General features: G+C 43.4%; 1 protein-coding gene across 4 annotated transcripts in view; it reads left to right on the top strand.

The window, feature by feature from the left end:
- Window positions 1-1,024: 1,024 nt before the first annotated feature.
- Window positions 1,025-22,512, top strand: part of LOC140206146 (rab GTPase-activating protein 1-like) — a 568,372-nt gene continuing 546,884 nt past the window's right edge. Inside the window, exon 1 of one of the 4 annotated variants that reach the window (XM_072274377.1) lies at window positions 1,025-1,112. The gene's annotated coding sequence lies outside the window, so the exon portion shown is untranslated. Of the gene's footprint in view, window positions 1,113-2,488; window positions 2,588-2,694; window positions 2,718-22,512 lie in introns of those variants that run through there. The other 3 variants (XM_072274372.1, XM_072274373.1, XM_072274374.1) reach the window with 3 other exon arrangements.

Raw genomic sequence — 22,512 nt, 5'->3', positions numbered from 1 at the left:
AATTAATTTTCAGAAATGCCCTAGTATTGTAAACATGAGGAATTATGCAAAAACATCAAAGTTCAGGTAGCATCTGGTAGCAGGCCAGGTAGCATCTCTAGGAAGAGGTAGTCGATGTTCTGGTACAAGACCCTTTGTCAGGCCTAACTGAAAGAGTTAGTAAGAGATGTGAAAGGGGGAGATCACAATGATAGACAGGAGTGGGAGGGATGGAGCCAAGTGCTGGAAAGTTGATTGGCAAAAGCGATATGTGAGGATCATAGGACAGGAGGCCCAGGGAGGGGGGAACAAAAAGGGGGAACCCAGAGGATGGGCAAGGGGTATAGTGAGAGGGACAGGGGCAGAAGGAGAGAGAAAGAATGTATACAAATAAATCAGATGGGAATGGGATGTGGAATTAAAATGTGTGCCCACGGGGAGATCCTGCTTTCTCTGGCAAACAGAGCGCAGGTGTTTAGCAAAACGATCTCCCAGTCTGCGTTGGGTCTCGCCAATATATAGAAGGCCGCATCGGGAGCACTGGAAGAGGTAGTCGACGTTTCAGGCCAAGACCCTTCGTCAGGATTAATTGAAGAGCGAGTAAGAGATTTGGGAGGGGGAGGGGAGATCCAAAATGATGGGAGAAGACAGGAGGGGGAGGGATGGAGCCAAGAGCTGGACAGGTGATTGGCAAAAGGGATATGAGAGGATCATAGGACAGGAGGCCTAGGGAGAAAGAATTGGGGGGGGGGAACCCAGAGGATGGGGAAGGGGTATAGTCAGAGGGAGAGAAAGAGAAAGAATATGTGTATATAAATAACGGATGGGGTACGGGGGGGGGGGTGGGGCATTAGCGGAAGTTTGAGAAGTCAATGCTCATTCCATCAGGTTGGGGGCTACCCAGACGGGAATATAAGGTGTTCCTCCAACCTGAGTGTGGCTTCATCTTTACAGTAGAGGAGGCCGTGGATAAACATGTCAGAATGGGATGTGGAATTAAAATGTGTGCCCACTGGGAGATCCTGCTTTCTCTGGCGGACAGAGCGTTGGTGTTCAGCAAAACGATCTCCCAGTCTGCGTCGGGTCTCGCCAATACATAGAAGACCGTGTTCCCGATGTGGGGTGTTGGCCAGGTAGGTGCTACACCTTGCACTCCTTTGGTAGAGACGTACATCCACCACGCCACTCATTATTGTGTATTAATCGTTTTATATTAACAAAATTAATGAAGGATGTATGATTGATTAGGAAGCGAAAATTTAAGAGTGGAGAGGGAAAATCCTCTAATGAAGAAAGTGGATGTGGTGGGAAGAATTCAGGTTGTACTGAAGTGGGGTGTAAAATGACAACACAAAAATGCTGGAGGAACTCAGCAGGCTAGGCAGCATTTTGTGTGTTTTCGGATTTCCAGCATCAGCAGATTTTCTCTTTTTTTTTGTGGCGTAAAATGACAGGAAGATATGGTAAGTGAGTATAGGTGAAGTAATGGTTCCCATTCTACCTTATCTAAATCCAACACTGGTAGCACTTGCTGTTCCAGCATATACTCCACCTTGACACCACGCATTTCACTGTATCTGTTCCCCCCTCCCCACCTTCCTCTTTGTTTGCCTTCAACTATCATTCACCTATCATTCACCTGTTACTGTCTCCCAACTCTACATCCGCTTATCTCGCTTACCTGACACTAACTGCCTGTTGTCTTCCATTCCTCAGTTCAGCAATCGCCCTGGATTGCTGCTTTCTCCACACAGTCCTGATGAAGAGTTTCGACCTGAAACATCAGCGTCCCAACTATCCTCTCAAAGATGCTGTTCAACCCATTGAGTTCTTACCGCAGATTGCTCTCCTGTGTGTCTCAGGAATGATTAGCATGATGACAAATAATTGGTGGTATTGACAATGAGGGGTGTAGTTTTAGGCAGCTACAGGGTGGTATTAGCAGGCAGGGCAATGGGAAATGGAATATAACCCCAATCTGGTGATGCAGTAAGGGAGGGCGAGTAGGGATAGGGCATGTTGAACGAATATCGAATCCGAGGATCATTGAGGGTCAGATATAGTGAAAAAACATACACTATACTGTACTTCATTAGTTAGGGTGTGGAATAAATGAGTAGGGAGGTTATGATACAACTGACGCGGAAGTATCTCAAAAACAGTGATCATAACTACATCAACGGAGTTGTGAATACTTCCGCGTGACACATACTATTTGCTGAAAGTTAGAGCCTGGCGCGTGCTACCAGGAGTTATTCAGAAAATAAGCAATCCAAATGTGGTCAATTTGCATTGATCTTCGAGATCAGAGACCAAGGAATGAGCGCGAGCATTGCTCCCCGAACACATACACAACATCGCAATTCATGCGCAGTACCAGACACAACCAAAGACAATCAGCAGCATCCACCATCAGCGTGGCAGGTACTAGGCATGCGCAAAGCGGAAACCGCGCGCAAGCAGCATTGGGCACGCGCAGCAGGAACGGCCGCCCTTTGGTTGTACTGAGCATGCGCGGACGGAGCTCCGGTGCTAGTAGCGACGATGTTGGCGTCGGCCGAGGCCGGGACGTAGCCGAAGGTAGCGGCAGCGCAGCCAGGAGAGCCCGGTAAGGACTGCCGGTGATCGGCAACACGTCACAACTTGGGATGTTAAAAATGCAAACACGAGGCCAACTTGGGATGTGACAGCTCGTCACAACGCCTCCCTCTGACTGACATGGCTGGAGGCCCGAGAAAGTGAGTGGGGATGAGGAGAGATTCCTTGACCCCGGCTGGATGGGGAGGAAGAAGAGTGGGACTCAGCAGGGTTTCTGGGTCGCATGGCCACTACGATGGAGAGCGGACTGATGTAGAGAGTGCCGACTAGATTGAAGAGAGACTGACAGAGACAGATCCCAAAAAAACTCTGCACTAATGGGCCTTCTCCCCCCCCGACCCCCCCACTCGTCCCTGAGAATAATAGAGAGAGATCCGTGATCTTTGACATGGGAAGCATGAGGGTGAGAATTAGTGTAGCCTGTGACAGTAGCTCCATGTCAAGATGTGTGACTTGGAGAGGAGTCTGCAGTTTCTCGTGTATACTTGCATCAGCTACTCTTGTCCTCAGACTGAGGTGTAGAGCAGCCTTCAGGTTTAACTGTACTGCACTTTGGATATGTTGACACTGCAGCCATTATGTACCAGTGGTGAGATGTTTGGCAAGCTGAGCAATTTCTTTGTCCTCAGTGGTTTCCAACTCGATGAGAATTGTTGCAACCTGTGGCATCTAGAGAAATTGAAAGTGCCATAATATTTTTGACCTTTGTCTTGTTGATGGAAAAGTCATCATGAGATATGCAATCTATGGCCTGCTTTTGTTAACATGCTATTTATTTGATTGAATCACAAATGAGAAATCTGTAGGTGCTGAAAATCCCAGCAACACAAATAAAATGCTGGAGGAACTCAGCAGGCCAGGCAGCATCTATGGAAAAAAAAGTACTGTCGACGTCTCGGCCCGAAATGTCGACTGTACTTTTTTCCACATATGCTGCATGGCCAGCTGAGTACCTCCAGCATTTTGTGTATGTCGCTTGCATTTATTTGATTGGTCTAATTGAGTCTCTTAGCAACAAATATCAAAGGTAGGTGGTCTGACTCTTGGAGTTGGTCATTGATTGGTCTTTTTGTGGGTCAGCTGTAACTTACTTTTCACTTAACACCATTAATGATGAAGGAAGACATTGAGTGCATGGTAAAGCTAGTCAGAAATGTAAAAACATACTAAAAGTTTTTGTAACAACAAGAGTAAGGTGGTTCAGTTTGGTGGGTCAAATATGATGACAGAATATAGTATTAATGGTGAGACTCTTGGCAGTGTGGAGGATTAGAGGGATCTTGGGGTCCGAGTCCATAGGACACTCAAAGCTGCTGTGCAGGTTGACTCTGGTTAAGAAAGCATATGGTGCACTGGCCTTCATCAATCATGGTATTGAGTTTAGGATCCGAGGGTAATGTTGCAGCTATATAGGACCCTGGTCAGACTCCACTTGGAGTACTGTGCTCAGTTCTGGTCACCTCACTATAGGAAAGATGTGGAAACTATAGAAAGGGTGCAGAGGAGATTTACGAGGATGTTGCCTGGATTGGGGAGCATACCTTATGAGAATAGGTTGAGTGAACTTGGCCTTTTTTCCTTGGAGCAATGGAGGATGAGAGATGTCCTGATAGAGGTGTATAAGATGATGAGAGGCATTGATCGTGTGGATAGTCAAGAGGCTTTTTCCCAGGGCTGAAATGGCTAGCACAAGAGGGCACAGTTAAGTAGGTACAGAGGAGATGTCAGGGGTAAATTTTTTACGCAGAGAGTGGTGAGTGCGTGGAATGGGCTGCTGGCGACAGTGGTGGAGGCGGATACGATAGGATCTTTTAAGAGACTCCTGGATCGGAACATGGAGCTTAGAAAAATAGAGGGCTATGGATAACCCTAGGTAATTTCTAAAATGTGTACATGTCTGGCACAGCATCATGGGCTGAAGGGCCTGTATTGTACTGTAGGTTTTCTATGTTTCTATAACAGTGCAGGAAGAGCTCTGTAGGTTGAACAGCATCTGTGGGAGAAAGGAGCTGTTAACATTTTCGGACGAAACCCTGCATCAAGTTTATGCAATGTTCCTTTCCAACCAAAGATGCTGCTTGATCCGCTGAGTTCTTCCAGGTGATTCCAGCATCTGCAGTCTCCTTTGGCTCTGAAAGTTTTTTTTTTGCATTTGGGCAAAAGGGACATGGTAGATTTAAATAGTTTGTACCTGTCTTTATAGAGAATACACTGAACATTCCAAAAATGTTTGTTAGTGATTACACAATATTTACTATCATTCAAAAAATAATGCTTCTCACCTTCTTTCAGTTCCTGTTTTACAGCTAACAAACATTTTCACTTCCGACCTTATAGAAGATAAGTCATTAATAAAGCAGCTGAAGGTAGTTGAGCCTCGAACACAGCCATGAGTAATTCTTGCACTGATGCACTGGAGCTGGAACGAATGAATTTAGAACAGTACATACAGCACAGGAACAGGCCCTTCAGAATGTTGACCAACTAGTAATTAACTGCCTAATTAAATGAATTCTGCCTACACAAGGTTCATGCTGCTCCACTCTCTGCATCTGCACGTGCCTTCTAAGCGTTGTAAACACCTCTGTTGTATTTGCTCCCTCTCCCGCCCAGGCACTTTCCACACGATGTTGAAAGAGAAACTTGCCTGCGTGCCCCCTTTGAACTTAACCCATATCACTTAAAAAGCATGCCGTCTGGTATTGGACATTTTAATCCTGAGGAAAATGATACTGGCTTCTACTTTATCTTGCTTGTCATATGTTGATAATATAGGCCTTCTCTCAGCCTATTGTTTCAGAAAGAAAATGCCAACTTTGTCCGACCCCATCTGATAGCACATGCCCTTTGTATGTAAGTGCTGTGAAGGATCCTGCCATTATCGGTGTACTCTCCATTTATATTTGGTCTCCCAAAGTGCAGCAGTTCGCATTTGAAACATAGACACATAGAAAACCTACAGCACAATGCAGGCCCTTCGGCCTACAGAGCTGTGTCGAACTTTAGAAATTATCTAGGGTTACCCATAGCCCTCTATTTTTCTAAGCTTCATGTACCTATCCAAGAGTCTCTTAAAAGACCGCATTGTATCCGCCACCACCACCATTGCCAGCAGCCCATTCCATGCACTCACCACTCTCTGCGTAAAAAAACTTACCCCTGACATCTCCTCTGTACCTACTTCCAAGCACCTTAAAACTGCGTCCTCACCTGTTAGCTATTTCAGCCCTGGAAAAAAGCCTCTGGCTGTCCACCCAATTAATGCCTCTCATCATCTTATACACCTCTGTCAGGTCATCTCTCATCCTCCGTTGCTCCAAGGAGCAAAGGCCGAGTTCAGTCAATTTATTCTTATAATGCATTCTCCCCAATCCAGGCAACATCCTTCTAAATCTCCTTTGCACCCTTTCTATAGTTTCCACATCCTTCCTGTAGTGAGGTGACTGGAACTGAGCACAATACTCCAAGTGTGGTCTGACAAGGGTCCTATATAGCTGTAACATTACCTCTGGGCTCTTGAACTGAAATCCACAGTTGATGAAGGCTGATATATCATATGTCTTCTTAAACACACAGTCAACCTATGCAGCCGCTTTGAGTGTCCTATGGACTCGGACCCCAAGATCCCTTTGATCCTCCACACTGCCAAGAGTCTTACCATTAATACTATATTCTGCCATCATATTTGACCTACCAAAATGAACTACCTCATACTTATCTCGGTTGAACTCCATCTGCCACTTCTTAGCACGGTTTTGCATCCTATCAATGTCCCGCTGTAACCTCTGACAGCCCTCCACACTATCCACAACACCCCTAACCTTTGTATCATCAGCAAATTTAATAACCCATCCCTCCACTTCCTCATCTAGGTCATTTATAAAAATCACAAAGAGAATGGGTCCCAGAACAGACCCCTGAGGCACACCTCCACAGACCTGGTCACGGACCTCCATGCAAAATATGACCCGTCTACAACCACTATTTGCCTTCTGTGGGCAAGCCAATTCTGGATCCACAAAGCAATGTCCCCTTGGATCCCATGCCTCCTTACTTTCTTGATAAGCCTTGCATGGAGTACTTTATCAGATGCCTTGCTGAAAACCATACACACTACATCTACTGCTCTACCTTTATCAATGTGTTTAGTCACATCCTCAAAAAATTCAGTCAGGCTCGTAAGTGGTGGCCAGTGCGATCATGTTTGCTGTTGTGTGCTGGGGCAGCAGGCTGAGGATAGCAGACACCAACAGAATCAACAAACTCATTTGTAAGGCCAGTGATGTTGTGGGGATGGAACTGGACTCTCTCACGGTGGTGTCTGAAAAGAGGATGCTGTCCAAGTTGCATGCCATCTTGGACAATGTCTCCCATCCACTACATAATGTACTGGTTGGGCACAGGAGTACATTCAGCCAGAGACTCATTCCACTGAGATGCAACACAGAGCGTCATAGGAAGTCATTCCTGCCTGTGGCCATCAAACTTTACAGCTCCTCCCTTGGAGGGTCAGATCCCTGAGCCAATAGACTGGTCCTGGACTTATTTCCTGGCATAATTTACATATTACTATTTAATTATTTATGGTTTTATTACTATTTAATCATTTATAGTGCAACTGTAATGAAAACCACTTTCCCCCTGGGATCAATAAATGACTATTAAAGGCATGATCTTCCTTTGACAAAGCCATGCTGACTATTCCTAATCATATTATGCCTATTCAAATGTTCATAAACCCTGCTTCTCAGTATCTTCTCCATCCACTTACCAACCACTGAAGTAAGACTCACTGGTCTATAATTTCCTGGGCTATCTCTACCCCCTTTCTTGAATAAGGGAACAACATTTGCAAACCTCCGATCCTCCGAACTTCTCCCTTCCCCATTGATGATGCAAAGATCATCGCTAGAGGCTCAACAATCTCCTCCCTCGCCTCCCACAGTAGCCTGAGCTATATCTCGTCCGGTCCCAGTGACTTATCTAACTTGATGCTTTCCAAAAGCTCCAGCACATCCTCTTTCTTAATGTCTACATGCTTAAGCTTTTCAATCCGCTGTAAGTCATCCCTACAATCGCCAAGATCCTTTTCCGTAGTGAGTATTCATTAAGTACCTCCGCTACCTCCTCCAGTTCAATACACACTTTTCTACTGTCACACTTGATTGGTCCTATTCTCTCACGTCTTATCCTCTTGCTCTTCACGTGCTTCTAGAATGCCTTGGATTTTTTCTTAATCCTGCTCGCCAAGGACTTCTCATAAACCCTTCTGGCTCCCCTAATTTCATTCTTAAACTCCTTCCTTCTAGCCTTTTAATCTTCTATCTCACTACGACCATCAGGCCATATTCCTCCTCCCGGCTTACAAACAGAAACTGAAGCGGGAGGTCAAGGTGTCAAAAGTAGTGTTGCGTTGGATGGAGGAAACAGATGAGGTCCTCCGTGACTGCTTTGAGTTGGTGGACTGGTTAGTATTCAAGGACTCAGCAGCTGACCTCGATGAGTATGCCTCAGCTATCATGGACTTTATTTGAAACTGCACGGAGGACTGTGTGTCTCGCAAGACGATCCGGGTATTCCCTAACCGGAAACCTTGGATGAATTATGAGGTCAAGTCCCTTTTAAAGGCTAGAGCTGCGGCTTTTAGGTCAGGAGATACCAATCGCTACACGGAATCCAGGTGTGAAGTCCGGAAAGCCATTAAGGACGCCAAGAGGCAATATCGAGCCAAGTTGGAAGCCCAGGCTAACCAAAGGGATGCCAGTAGACTATGGCAGGGTCTAAATGAGATCACTGGGCGCAAAGAAAAGGCTGGGAATATCAATAACTGTGGCACTTCTCTTCCTGACGAACTTAACATATTCTACGCAAGATTCGAACAGCAGAGGAGCGTCCCGCTCCCTCCGGATGAACTGGACCTGGTGGCATTGAGATTCATCGTCACCGAGGAGGACGTTAGAAGGGCCTTCCTGAAGATAAATCCAAGGAATGCGGCGTGCCCAGATGGCATCCCAGGATGGGTTCTCCGGGCCTGTGCAAGCGAGCTAGCTGGAGTGTTTGCTGACATCTTCAACTGCTCCTTGCTTTAGTCTAAGATCCCCTCGTGTTTTAAGAAGGCAACAATAATCCCAGTGCCGAAGAAGAGCAAGGTGGCATGCCTGAATGACTATCGACCTGTGGCTCTGACATCAATTGCTATGAAGTGCTTTGAGAGATTGGTTATGGCACACATCAACCACACCCTACTGGTCAACCTCGACACTTTGCAATTCGCCTACCGGAGCAACAGGTCAACGGCAGATGCCAGCTCTCTGGCCCTACGTTCCTCCTTAGAACACCTGGAGAATAAAGACGCATACGTAAGGCTCCTTTTCATTGACTACGGCTCTGCCGTTAATACCATCACTGATTCCTAAGCTCCGGAACCTGGGCCTTTGCACTCAGATCTGCAGCTGGATCTTCAACTTCCTCCCAGATGGGATCCAGGCTGTAAAAACAGGGGACAAGCTCTCCTCTACAATCACTCTGAGCACCGGTGCCCCACAAGGCTGTATACTCAGCCCCCTGCTGTACTCACATGATTGTGTAGCCAAGTTTCCATCAAACTCAATATATAAGTTTGCTGATGACGCAACAATTGTAGGCCGTATCTTGGGTAATGATGAGTTTGAGTACAGAGAAGAAATTAAGAACCTGGTGGCATGGTGCGAAGACAATAACCTATCCCTCAACGTCAGCAAGACGAAGCAATTGGTTTTTGACTTCAGAAGGAGTAGCGGACCACACGACCCAATTTACAACGGTGGCGCGCAAGTGAAACAGGTCAAAAGCTTTAAGTTCCCCGGGGTCAATATCACAAATGACCTGACTTGGTCCAACCCAGCAGAGTTCACTGCCAAGAAGGCCCACCAGCGCCTTTATTTCCTGAGAAAACTAAAGAAATTTTGGCCTGTCCCCTAAAACCCTCACTAATTTTTATAGATGCACCGTAGAAAGCATTCTTCTAGGGTGCATCACAACCTGGTATGGAAGCTGTCCTGTCCAAGACCGAAAGAAGCTGCAGAAGATCGTGAACACGGCGCAGCACATCACACAAACCAATCTTCTGTCCGTGGACTCACTTTACACCGCACGCTGTTGGAGCAGTGCTGCCAGGATAATCAAGGACATGACCCACCCAGCCAACACACTTTTCGTCCCTCTTCCCTCCGGGAGAAGGTTCAGGAGCTTGAAGACTCGTACGGCCAGATTTGGGAACAGTTTCTTTCCAACTGTGATAAGACTGCTGAACGGATCCTGACCGGATCTGGGCTGTACCTTCCAAATATCCGGACCTGCCTCTCAGTTTTTTTTGCACTACCTTACTTCCCATTTTTCTATTTTCTATTTATGATTTATAATTTAAATTTTTAATATTTACTAATTTTAACTATTTTTAATATTTTTAATATTTAATGTTTGTAATCCAGAATCAAATATCGCTGTGATGATTGTACCAATACCAATTGTTTGGCGACTATAAAGTATAAAGTATCTCTATCATTACCTAGTTTTTTGAACCTTTTGTAAGTTTTTCTTTTCTTCTTGACTAGATTTTCTACAGCCTTTGTGCACCATGGTTCCTGTACCTTACCATCTTTTCCCTGTTTCTTTGGAATGCCATGCAAATATCCCCTGAACATTCGCCATGTTTCTGCCATGCATCCTATCCCTCTCCAATGCTATGGTAAAGGAGATAGAATTGTGATCACTATCTCCAAAATGCTCTCCTACTGAAGGCTGATTTATACTTGTGTGTACCAGCTTACGCCATAGCCTATGCAAGTGGGCTACGCCATTGTGAGCATTTATACTTGTGCGTTGGTGTGTCTGCGTTGCTTTGCAGTTCGGGCACGTATACGCATGTGCACACACCTGCCCATACGAGGCTTCATGGTGATGGTAGACTTTTTTGGGGTAAACAAGTTTAAACGAGCATCTTTTTTTGTAAAAGCAAAACGTGTCCTCCATAATTTCGGAGGTCTGTAAAGCTATATGGAAAGCATTGCAGCCAGAGTATCTTCCCTGCTCTTCAGTCATTGGACGGGAAGCTACTGCAGCGTAGGAGGAAATGCGATGCTACCAAGCGGACCAATCACAGTTGTTGCGGTCTGCGTTGCCGCGATGCGTAGTTACATTTTGGGAGAGGTGCGCATCAGGCTACGGTGTAGAGATCCGCGTAGGCACTGCCAATATGTAGATCAGAGGTGACGCAATCGGCAATCGCCTCTGATCTGGGTTGACATTTACGTGCCGGGCGGCACCTAATTAATTAGCTTGTTTATTTCAGCTTTTTTCTTAAAGATGTGTTGGGTGCGTCCCGGCTACTGCTGCATTCTCCGCGGTAATGTATCGGTCTGCAGCCCAGGGGTTGGGGTGGTGGGACACTGGGGTGTCTCTCATCGTCTTCTGTTTCCATCAGGGCAGGCAGGTTGTCTTCTTCTATGTCTGCCTGCCTCGATGTCGAAGGTCGAGGTTCGTCATCTGCTGTGGCTGATGTGGAAGGCTAGCTTGACCGCTTAGCCTCTTGCATTTTTGTATCATCTCATGCAGTTGCTTCATGTTCAGTTCCTGGACAACTTCACAATCGGTCCGTTCACTACTGCATTCGGTTTCAATTGTTATCCTTTCCTTCCAATTGCATCAGCTCTTCACCTATCAGTTCTTGGTCATGGGATGCCAAAACCTCTTCAAAATCAGCTTTGTCAACTTCCACAAGCCAAACTCACTTTGTTCTTACTTCGTTCACCACGATCGAAACGCTTAATTATGTCTAGTTTTACGCTAAGTGTAACACCCTTACGAGCTCTTTTAGGCTTTTCCGATACCTTAGAACTCATCTTGCTAACGGCTGCTCACAAGCACGTGTTTAAGTAATGCCGGCTAGAATGCAGTTCCAGGGGGAGGAGCTTGGCTGCTTGGGGCGTGCGCTTTCTTTTTTTTCGTAACAGTGAAAACACCTTCTGTTAGCGAAAACAGGTCTTTTGTAACAGCGAGGTTTCATAAAGTGAACATTCGAAATGCGGGGGACACCTGTACTTAATGCTGCGCTTTGTTAAAAGCTGCTCTGTTGCCATGGCAGTTGCTCTTCCTTCAATTGTGGAATTCAGCTCTTTGGTTCATCTTTGGACTAAAGCTGTGATGAGCTGTGCAACCAAGTGGTGCAAGTAAATCCCAAAGTGAGCATTGGTGTGCAGGTTATCAGGGAGTAAGTTCCAGTTGTTAACATTGTCAACAATACTTTTCATCACCAAAAAGCAAACTGCCTGAGTAACTCAATGGATTAGACAGTATCTGTAGAGGCAAAGGGATAGTTGATGTTTTGGGCTGAGCCCCAACATCAGGATCCATCGCTTCCATCACTTTAAATGACCTAAGTAAGCAGCAGTTAGCCAGATTCGATTTGTTCTGCTATTAGTGGAAGGGATATTGTTGGGTTGTTTTCCATATTGTTGGGTAGTGTTGCATTTATATTGGGACAAATTGGCTGGAGGCTTGGAAGCTTTTGGAGTTCAATTCATAATACCACAGCTGGGAGAGAAGATTTTCACAAAGCAGCTATGTGGTCAAAATATGGAATAGGCAGAGTTGAGGCAAGCTTTGAAATGTGTCTGTTCCAATTGGTGGCTTCATTCCAGTTTGTTTCAGTATTGTATGTGGCATGGATTGTGTTGAAGTGAGCAACTAAATTTTTGGAAATACTTATTTGCTTTTAATTTCTTTGTGCTTCAAGTTAATAAAGAAATGAAATAATTATTGGAAGTACCTTGATTATATAGGAATTACCATTGTTCATCTTTTTGATTAGTAATTTTTCTGTGGTTGATCAAATGTTATCTGTTTAAGACTTCTATATTGAGACAACTTGGCTGGATGCTTGGAAGCTCCTGGAGTTCAACTCTACAGCTCTGTGGTCAAAATATGGAATATTGACCACATTGCGTGAATCTTATTGAACAACTGGCTGCATACTGAAAATAGCATGTACTTTTTTGAATTATCAACTGTGTATTAGTCTGCAGCATCAGTCCAAATTTTCCTTAAACTGAGAACTCAATGTGAACAGCCTAATAAAAATTGACTTTGTGTGGTCATTTGTGAGTTCAGAATGGCTGCATTTTTTAAAATATGCGTGCAGTAAAACAGATTGAATTGTCATGCATGATTTAATTTTGTACTAAGCTATGACTTTCAAAAAACATGCAGTAATGGCTATTTTGCTGTGTTTGCTTTTTCAAAATCAATGTTAGTAAACACTGATCTCTGCTGTTTTGGGGAGTGTTTTGAGGTTATTGAATTATATGGTGCCTGTTTTGGCCCTTTGGCAAAGCTGTGGAACTTGTCCCACGCTCTTGTTTTTCCATCATCTTGAAAAGTTCCCTGTTAGAATTTGGCAGCTTTATTTGAAGGCAGAATTGAGCTGGTTATTTTAAGAAATAAAATATATATATTACTATAAAATAAAATTGGATAATGGAATTGAATTTCAAACAGTTTTAGTTTTTGTGGATGTATAGGTATTTATTAAAGTTTAATCAGTTTTGAAATTCACACCCAGCAATGCTAACACACAAAAAATTAATTAAAATTTCGAAAGGCAGGTAAAAGGAGTGGAAATACAAGTCTGGGAACTATGTATCAAAGTGCACAATCTGGGTGACAATTGGAAACCATGAAATCTAGGTCTGCCCCATTCAAATCAGGTGACTCTGTCCTTTATAAGAAATCAAAATTGACCTTCGTAAAGCCATGCTGAGAGACAGTCCAGTCCAGCTGTCAGTTGTGGCAGGGTCTACATACTATAATGAGTTACAAAATAAAGTTGTGGACAGCATTGCCAACAACAGCACATTCCTTCCCGATGCATTTAACACATTCTATTCATGTTTTGAACAGAAGGGAATTGGTAGGTCACCACCTATCCTAACAGTCTCTTGTGCACCTGAATTTATTGTCATTGTCATGGGAGTAAGATCAGTCTGAAGGTTGACCCTGTGAAAAACATTGCGCCTGGATGGTGTTCCTGACTGTTCACTTAGATCCTGTGCGGATCATCTGGCAGCTTGTATTTGCAGACATTCTTAACTCCCTGCTGCAGGCCGTGGTTCCCTTCGGCTTTAAGAAGATCACTATCATACTAATACCCAAGTAAGACAAGGTAATGAATACTGCCCAGTGATTCTGACATCTACTGTCATGAAGTGCTTCGAAGGGGTGGTCATGACATGCATCAACTCTAGCATTCTACGCAACCTTGTTCTACTGCAATTTGCCTGCTGTTGAAATAAGTGGATACCATCTTCCTGACCCTACAATCATCTCTGGAATATCTAGGCAGTATATATACCTAAGCCTGACAATTGTTTGTTGATTATAGCTCTGCTTTTAATATTATAATTCCAAGCGTTCTTATGACCCAAGCTCTAGACCCTGGGAGTCATTGTCTCCCTCTGCAACTGGATCTTGGACTTCCTGACCAGTAGACCACAATCTTCTGGTTTAAGATGGCCTTACCGGAGATGGGCGACAGCTTACTTGTGGTTCATAAAGCAAGAAATACAATTAAATACTTCATTAATTACACTTTTTGAATTGAATTTAATTGACTTTATTTCTTAATTATTTCTTAATTTCTCATCCTTCACTTGAGGAGTAAAAATTTTTACGTTACATCTTCTTCTGAATGTGCATGTGCAAATTATAGTCATTTGTAATAAAGTCAGTATAGCTTAGAAGTACAATTGTGTCAGCGTAAATCAGTCTGATGGCCTTTTGGAAAAAACTGTCCTGGAACCTGTTGGTTCTGGCTTTAATGCTGTGGTACCATTTCCCGGATGGTAGCAGCTGGAACAGTTTGTGTTTGGAGTGACTTGGGTCCCCCATGATCTTTTTACACACCTGTCACTGTAAATGTTCTGAATAGTGGGAAGTTCACATCTATAGATAAGCTGGGCTGTCTGCACCACTCTCTGCAGAGTGCTGTGATTGAGGGAAGTACAGTTCCCATACCAGGCAATGATAAATTTCTGTAGAAATTTGTGGTAAACTATCACTACAAACAATCAAGATACAAGCAAAAGCAAGGCTGACTTGAGGGTCAAGGTGTGGGTGTGATTCAAATTCAGAGCGAGGTTGAGGCATGTTTGAGACGAAGCTGGAACAAGCAGAGCAGAGGAATTTAGAAACTCATCCGTCTAAACTGGGAGCAAGGTTGGATTGATTTAACCGCTGGACCGATTTGGAAAGGTCGTGTATGGGCTGGACGTGACAGCGGGGTCCAGGCACAAAGTGTTGGTGCAGTGGGACCTGGGTCCTAGTGCGGGGTTCACCCTGGTGTTTGGAAATTTAAATGGCAGGCCAGATAGACTGAAAAGGCAAGGTGTTGGGACTGGAGGCGAAGTTAGGGTTGGGCTGATTCTGCTTACTGCTCAATGATGTTTACTCTGGAGATGTGTCCTGCTCTGGCTGCTCCTGGCTTCGTATCTGAGAGATTTGCGAAGATTTGTCCTGCTGTGTGATGAACTGAGGCTATGGGCCTGCTCCAGCTGCTCTGGGCTTTGGGTCTATGGACTCACTTTCAATCTGAATGCTGTTGCTTGTTTTTATTGTTTACACAACTTGTGTTTTTTTTTTGCTCTCTGCACATTGGATATTGGTCTTTTTTAAATAGGGTTTTTTGGGTTTCTTGTTTTGTGGCTGCCTGTAAGCAGACGAATCTCAAGGTTGCATAATTTATACATACTTTGATAATAAATGTACTTTGAAGTTTGAACTTGAACTTTGAATCTGTAACGACACATCTGTCATGATTATTCTCAACACTGGTGCCCCATAAGGCTGCGTCCTCAGCCCCCCACTGTCCTACAATCATGACTGCATGGCTAGATTCTGCTCTACCTCCATCTACAAATTTGCAGATGATAGCACTGTAATGGGCCATACCTGAGATAATGATGATGCAGAGTGCGTAAAGTAGATAGACCATAAAGCATAGGAGACGAAATAGGCTGTTTGGCCGCTTGTGTCTGCTTCATCATTCCATCATGTAATTTGTTAACCCTTGCAATCCCTTCTCTCGATAATCTTTAACACCCTTGCTAATCAGAACCTATCAATCTCCACTTTAAATACACCCAAAGACTTGACCTCCACAGATGTCTGTGGCAATGAATTCCACAGATCCACCAAGCCACTGGCTAAAGAAATACCTCCTCATTCTCTGTTCTAAAGGGATGTTCTTGTATTTTGAGGCTGTGCTCTCTGGTCTTTGTCTCCCCTACTATAGAAAACATTCCATCCATGTCCACTCCATATTGGTCTTTCAATATTTAGTAGGTTTCAATGAGGATTCCCCCATCCACCACCACCACCATTCTTCTAAATTCCAATGAGAACAGGCCCAGAGCCATCAAAATGATGCTTTAATTCCTGGGATCATTCTCATGAACCTACTTTGGACCCTCTCCAATGCCAGCCATCTTTTCTCAGATAAGGGCCCAGAGCTACTCATAATACTCCAAGTGTGGTCTGACCAATGCCTTATAAAGCCACAGCATTACATTCTTGCTTTTATATTCTAGTCTTCTTGAAATAAATGCTAATACTATATTTGACTTCCTCACCACCGACACAATCTGCAAGTTTACCTTTAGGGAATCCTGCACAAGGACTCTCAAGTCCCTTTGCACCGATGAATTTGGAATTAGCTGCCCATTTAGAAAATAGTCTGTGCCTTTATTCCTTCAACCAAAGTGCATGACCATACATTTCCCTTCATTATATTCCATCTGCCAGTTTGCCCATTCTCCAGATCTGAGTCCTTGTGCAGACTCTGCTTCTCAACACTACCTGCCCCTCCACTTATCTTGATAGAGTCCACAAACTTGGCTACAAAACCATCAATTCTGTCATCCAAACTATTGACATATAACTTGAAAAGAAGCAGTCCCAATGCTGACCCCAACTCTGAGCACCACTGGCAGTCAACCAGAAAAGGGCCCTTTATTCCCTCTGTTTGCTTTCTGCCAGTCAGCTGTCTCCTATCCATTATAGTATCTTTCCTGTAATATCAAGGGCTCTTGTTTAACAGCCTCATGTGCAACACGTTGTCGATAGGCTTTTGAAAATCAGCGATATTCACTAACTCTCCTTTGTCGATCTTGCCTGTTATTTCCTTAAAGAACACCAACAGATTTGTCAGCCAAGATTTCCATGTTTGGAAATCATGCTGACTTCAGCCTATTTTCTTATGTGCCTTCACGTATGCTGAAATCTCGTCCTTAATAATGGACTCCAACATCTCGCCAACCAATGAAGTCCGGCTAACTGGCCTATAACTTTAAAAACGCAAACACGAGGAATTCTGCAGATGGTGGAAATTCAAGCAACACACATCAAAGTTGCTGGTGAACACAGCAGGCCAGGCAGCACCTCTAGGAAGAGGTACAGTCGACGTTTCAGGCCGAGACCCATGCTGCATTCACCAGCAACTTTGATGTCTCGGCCCGAAATGTCGACTGTACCTCTTCCTAGAGATGCTACCTGGCCTGCTGCGTTCAGCAGCAATTTTGATCTCTCGGCCCGAAACGTCGACTGTACCTCTTCCTAGAGATGCTGCCTGGCCTGCTGCGTTCACCAGCAACTTTGATGTGTGTTGCTTGGCCTATAACTTTCTTTCTTCTGCCTTGCTCTCTTCATAGAGTGGAATGATAGTTGCAATTTTCCAGTCCTCTGGGACCATGCCAGAATCTATTGAAACAGGTTTGCCTTTTGCCACATATCCAAAAGGAAAATGGTGATTTGGGACATAATGATGGTGATACCACTGAATGTAAAGGGTAATAGTGTAATTCCCTCTTGTTAGTTGTATAGTGAGAGTGTTGCATATCAGCCCATGGGTTAATATTGTTCAGATGCTTCTACTAGTAGCTGTGATTGGATTCATTGCTGAGGAGTTGTGAATGGAACTGAACTGCCTGATCATCTCCGAATGTCTCCACTTCTGACTTTGCAATGGAAGGAAAGTTATTGATGAAACATGTGAAGGTGGTTGGGCAGAGCTTAAAGGCTTCAAAGATACATTTAATGTCAGAGAAATATATGCAATATACATCCTGAAATGCATTTTCTTCACAACCATCCATGAAAACGGAGTGCCCCCAAAGAATGGATGACAGTTAAATATTAGAACTCCACGTCCCCCCCAGCTCTACCAACCCACGCATAAGCAGCAGCAAAGCAACAACCCCTCCTCCCCCACCAGCAAAAAAAGCATCAGCACCCACCACCGAGCACTCAAGTGTGCAGCAAAGCAACAGCAAAGACACAGCAGTACCCCACTGCAGTACCACAGCAATACCCCAAAGACTACTTGTTCACCCGATATTCGACATACCACAGGCTCTCTCCCTCCCTAATAAGGGAGAAAGAGATGTCTTTGTTTCACAGTGAGAGGGGAGACATAACAAACAACTCACTGATTTCCTAAGGAACTCCTGCAGTAAGGTCCTGGGATTGGGATTATTGAACTACAACAATCTTCTGTGTGAAGTTTGACTCCAGTCATGGGAATAATGCCCAGTGACTTCAGTTTTACCTGGACTCTTTGAAGCTACATGCTCCAATGCTCCCTTTATGTCAAACCCGATCACTCTCTGCTCAATTATGGACCTTGGCTTTGCATTCCATCTTTGGACCAACACTGAAGAGGTCTAGAGTGGAGTGGTCCTGGTGAAGCCTGAACTGAGCATCTGCGAGCAGGCTGTTGGAGAAGAAGTACTACCTTGAAGCAGTGTTGACAGTATGTTTCATTATTTTGCTGATAGAGACTTACCTCAATTGTAACTCTACTAGAGCAATTAGTACCCAGCTAGAATGTTGTGTAGTCCCATATCCTTGCTGTACTTAGTATTGTCAGACATTCCTTGAACCAAATGACTTGTGAGTTCCTGGGGATCTTAGGAGAAAGCTAGAATGAGTTTAGTAATGGTGATGATCAAGTTAAAGGATGTTGTTGATCTGAGGATGTGACTTTGTCTCTGCAAGGACTGTTCAGTTGTTGCTTCTATCAGTGCTATCATGATGACCTAACCTTAGATACATAAGAAATGGAATTAAAAGGTAACCTATGATTTGTTCTTATTCTACCATTCAGTGAAATTGAAAAATCTGTCAGCCTTGAATACATGTGGCATTCTGGTTCTTTGTTATTCCCAACGTAGTGCTTTCTTCATTCCCCAGGGAGTCATTCAACAAATAGATTGGTCAAGGCGAAGTCAGATTTGTTTTATCCATCATGTTGATTTGCTTGCTGCCTGTTTCAGAACATATCTGGTAACTATATCTATTAATGTCAAGGCTTGTTCAGTGCTAGTGCGACTAAACCATTCTTGATGATAGACATTGAAGTCCTCACACAGAGATTAAGAACAACAAGGAGGAGCACCAGTTCATCCTCTGAAGGATCATGGTAATTCGGAAGTTTCCTTTCGCATGTTTAGTTTAAAGTCATGAAATGTCTGAGGGTCTGTACTGAGGACTCCCAACTCCCATGGCTGCTTCTGTCTGTTGACTCTGAACTACTAGTAAAATGGGATAAACCCGGGGATTGTGAAATAGGTGTATGTTGACAATTTTGGTTGAGAAGGATGATCCCGATGCAAGTTCTCAATCAAATCAATTTACACCTTTTGCCTCTACAGATGCTGCTCAACCCACTGGGTTCTTCTGGTGTTTAAATTTTGTTTCAGATTACAGCATCTGCAGGATTTTTTTTGTTTTCATTGTGAAATAGGTATCTGGCATTTGTCTGCAATTCTGTGAGTACAAGTGAAATAGGCTGTCAAAAAATGCAAATTAATACACAGTGCTGGAAACACCCAGTGGGTGAGGGGACATCTTTCGGAAGAGAAATAGAGTTTATGTTTAAAGTCAAAGATCCTGTCTGACCTGCTGGGTGTTCCCAGCATTTCAGCATTTTCTGGGTTTTTTTTTGCAACGGGTTGTTTTCCTGTAAGAAAACAGTCCTAGTTTAAATACCATTCTCCAGATGTCGACGTGGAGGACTGTGCTAGGTCAGTTTTGATGCCAGCACAAAGATTGATGCAGCTTGGTGTGTTGTTTAAGCATTTATTTGAAGAGGACAATTCATAGCTACATTGTTGTAGGAAGATTGGGCAGAAATTTTCTCCATTGTGTGGTGTCATGAGTGAGCAGGTTATCTACATCACAGTAAAACCATGAACATCTAGTATCTTCATGTTCACCATTATGGAGATTAACTAATCCATTTAGTTAACTAAATTTGAATTCTACAGCTACTGTCATGGGTTTTGAATTACTATTATTGCTAGACTGTTGGGTTGAATTACTAATTCTGACTTTGGTATTTGTTATGCCTGCCACAAAACAAATTATACCATTAATGTGAGAGACAATAAACCTGATTCTGATTCCTATTCTAATTAGCCTTATATTACTAATCTGGATTGCTAATGAATTTCCATTGATTTCAGTTTTGATATTTTCACAAGTTCAAGCATAAAAAGCCTTTCACGGAATTTGTTCCAGATCTACCATTCCCCTTTAATTTCGATATCTTGCTGCTTGTTTGGATTCATCCATCTGAGCAAAGATTATTTTATTTAAAACATCCTCAACTATGTAAACCTGGAACAAGCGAAGTATATGGTACATTCCCTCAAATTTGAAACTTTTAAGACTTAATATTTCTTTGTGATCGAAGTGTTGGGTGAGGCTTTGAAGAACAAGCTGCAAACAAACATCTTGGAGTGGAGTTCTGGGGGTGGATGCAAGCTGAGGCAGTGCACCAGGAGTGGAAGGATAAGGCTGAATGCTGATTATTGCACAGTGATGCTGTTTTTGTAACACGGAAGTAGGATACTGAGCCCAGTTTATGCTGTAATTGAGGCACCCTTCATCACATCAGTGTATCCTTCCAGGTTCTGCTAGCTACCTAAGTCACGTGAGTGGGATACACATTTTAACTACTGAGGTAAAGTGGCTTCTCTTGAATTTTGTATCTGATTTATTAATAGCAATGAATTTATGACCCCTAATTCTGTTGTGGAGTGCCAGCTGAAATAATGTCTAACTTATCAAATTTTCCATAAAATGTCATAAAAATGGTTAGCACGTCACCCATTACAGTTCGGGGCATCGGAGTTCGTGTTTCAGTTCTGGCATCCTCTATAAGAAAGTGTGAACGTTCTTCCCGTGTGTGCATGAGTTTCCTCCGGTTACTGCGGTTTCCTTCCACAGTCTACAGATGTACTGGTTATTAGGTTAATTATTCATTGTAAATTGTCCTGTGATTAGGCTAGGGTTAAATAGGTGGGTTGTTGGGCGGTGCAGCTACTTGGAAGGGCCTGTTCTGTGCTGTATTGCTAAATAAAACAAAATATAACTCAGCAGAATCACTCCCTGCCTTTCATGTTGTTCAACTGAGGTTCTCTAGGAGTTGAATATAAATCCTGTGCCTTTCAAATGAGTTCTCTGGAAGTGAATCCCAGTACTTGGGCTTTTTATAGCTTGATATGTGTCCTTTCTCCTAATGATGTGAGTTCATACCCCCATGTTCCTCTTTAATATTTGGATATTTTTCGAGGAGTGTGTGACCCCCTTATTCCTCTTTAAAGTGTGCCAATTTGTGCTTAATCTGAAGTTTATTGGCTAATTTTTTCACCAGAGCAAATTTATTTATGGTTTCCCACTTCTTTTGTAATAAAATCACCAATGTACCACTGCCCATTCTTTTAGCTAACTTTTCAATGCCACATTTAGAAGGGGAAGCAAGTTAATTTATTTTAATCCTGTTACTCATAGTTTCTTTAATGTGTTGCTGTCATATATACCATTCAAACTGTGGTTAGAACATTAGATGGAAACGAGGCAAGTATTAATTTGCTCTTGTGTGAATGGAAAAAGTTGCATGTAGTCATAATTGATCCTGGGGGAAATTGGTTTTCGTTACAGTTGCACCATAAATAGTTAAATAGTAATAAAACCATAAATAATTAAATAGTAATATGTAAATTATGCCAGGAAATAAGTCCAGGACCAGCCTATTGGCTCAGGGTGTCTGACCCTCCAAGGGAGGAGTTGTAAAGTTTGATGGCCACAGGCAGGAATGACTTCCTGTGTACTCTATTCATTAATTACAAGGCAACTTGTTTTGTTTGTGGAATGGTAGGGCTAGCACACAGAACAGGCACATTGTTTGTCTTAAACCAGCGATCACATCAATTAGTCCATTGACAATTTAACCCAATTCTCGATATATAAGAGATGGAAAGAGAAGGTTACTTGGCTATTCAAACCTATTCTGTCACTTAGTAAAATCCAAAAGCTTTTGTCAGGCTTGAATGTATGTGCTATTCTAGCTCTCCCGTATTGCCAGAATAGTGCATTCCTCATTCCCCACGGAGGCAAAGTGATATCTGAAGGGAAAAGGGGGAAGTTTAGACAGTAAATAAAGCTGCTCTTTTAATGTTTGGCCCCATTAGCTTTCTAAACAGTAGTATTTACAGAGGCTGTCTTTTCTATTTAGGTGGTATAATGCCGCTTGATCCTGCCTATCATACCATAAGACATAGGAGCAGAATTAGGCCATTTGGCCCATCGAGTCTGCTCCACCAATTCATCGTTACTCATCCAATCTTCTTCTTAGCCCCAATCTCCTTCTTAGCCCCAATCTCCAGCCTTCTCTCTGAATCCCTTCATGCCCTGACCAATCAAGAATATATCAACCTCTGCCAAACATACGTAAAGGTTTGTCATCCACAGCTGCCTGTGGCAAAGAATTCCACAGATTCACCACTCTCTGGCTCAAGAAATTTCTCCTCATCTCCATTCTAAAAGGTTGCCCCTCTATTCTGA

This window comes from Mobula birostris, chromosome 12, assembly GCF_030028105.1.
Source record: "Mobula birostris isolate sMobBir1 chromosome 12, sMobBir1.hap1, whole genome shotgun sequence".
Lineage (NCBI taxonomy): Eukaryota > Metazoa > Chordata > Chondrichthyes > Myliobatiformes > Myliobatidae > Mobula > Mobula birostris.
This window is presented reverse-complemented; position numbering and strand designations above follow the sequence as displayed.